This window comes from Triticum dicoccoides, chromosome 6B, assembly GCF_002162155.2.
Source record: "Triticum dicoccoides isolate Atlit2015 ecotype Zavitan chromosome 6B, WEW_v2.0, whole genome shotgun sequence".
Taxonomy (NCBI): Eukaryota; Viridiplantae; Streptophyta; class Magnoliopsida; order Poales; family Poaceae; genus Triticum; species Triticum dicoccoides.
Window position 1 is genome coordinate 180,697,115 of NC_041391.1, and position 1,193 is coordinate 180,698,307.

Here is a 1,193-nt window from a genome sequence, read left to right on the forward strand (position 1 = left end):
CGGTCGAGGTCCGCTGCTGCTGTGCCAGGGGATCCCCATGACCCCCGCCGCACAAGGGGTGCGCCACCGCCTTGCGTTCCAGCTCCCGACGCCGCTGCGCGGCCTTCTTCCTCTGCTTCTTTTCTTGCTGTTGCTGGATCCACCATGGCGGAGGAGGACCCCAATCCCCCTCGCGACCCTGTGGATCCGCCTGCGTGCCGCGCTCCTCCCGCGCCGCACGAAGCTCCCTCTCGCCTCTGTCATCTCCTCTGTCGCGCATCGCCCTCTTCGCCTTCTCGCGCAGATCCCGCTCCCGCCTGCGCTCCGCCTCCAGATCCGCCGTCTCCATCGGCCTCTTCTCCGCCAGCCGATCCGCCGCCTCCATCGGCCTCTTCTCAGCCCGCCGGTCCCCCATCACCGCCTCCGCGAAGGATCTACGAAGGGGAGAGAGTGGGGGAGCAAGCTTGATGCACCGAGCCAGGTGAGCCCAGCGCTGCACTTCTCTTTTGGCAGCAGGAAACCCTAACCAGGGCTCCCGACTGCCCTTTGCCACCCATATATACCCAAGCGCAGGGCGACTGGGCTGACCAGGTGGGCTGGACCGCTCTCGGCCCAGCGTAGGCCGCCCCGGGCCCTCCACCACAGCCACTTCCAGCCTGGGCGGCCCCGCGCAAGCCGAGACGGACCCCGCCCCATCAGGGCCCACGACGGCCCGGCACCCGGTTCCCGCAACCCTAGGTTCCATCGCCAGGGACGCACCTGCCCGGGTCCCCGCCGCCGGCGCGTCGCCGCCGCCGCCACCACCGTGCAGCCGGGGGTGGGGGTGCAGGCCAGACGCGGCCACTCCCGCTCGCCTGCCGCCGCCGTCGACGCCTCCCCTGCGCCAACCAGCAGCCCCGCCAATTTGGACCGAATGGCCCCGGCTGCCACCGCCGCAGCGTTTCCACTGGGCGGCGTCGCCGGTTTCCAAACGCGCGCCGCCAACGCCCGGTGGCCCCTACCTCCCGGCGCGAACCTACGCCGCCGCCGCGCCGACCCAGGCTGCTCCCTCGCAGCGAACGCCACAAAGTCGCCAATCGTTGGTCCCGCCGGCGCCGCCCTTCGGCCCCCCGCAGCGCAATCTGCCGTCTCGCACTCCGACTCCGCCTCCGACTCCGACTCCGACCCCGCAAGGGCCCAAAAGCGGCTGCCCCCCGGCCGTGCCGCCCTGCCCG

General features: G+C 72.1%; 1 protein-coding gene across 2 annotated transcripts in view; it reads left to right on the forward strand.

Moving 5' to 3' along the window:
- Positions 1 to 1,193, forward strand: part of LOC119323604 — a 20,900-nt gene that overhangs the window by 6,487 nt on the left and 13,220 nt on the right. The window lies entirely within an intron of this gene.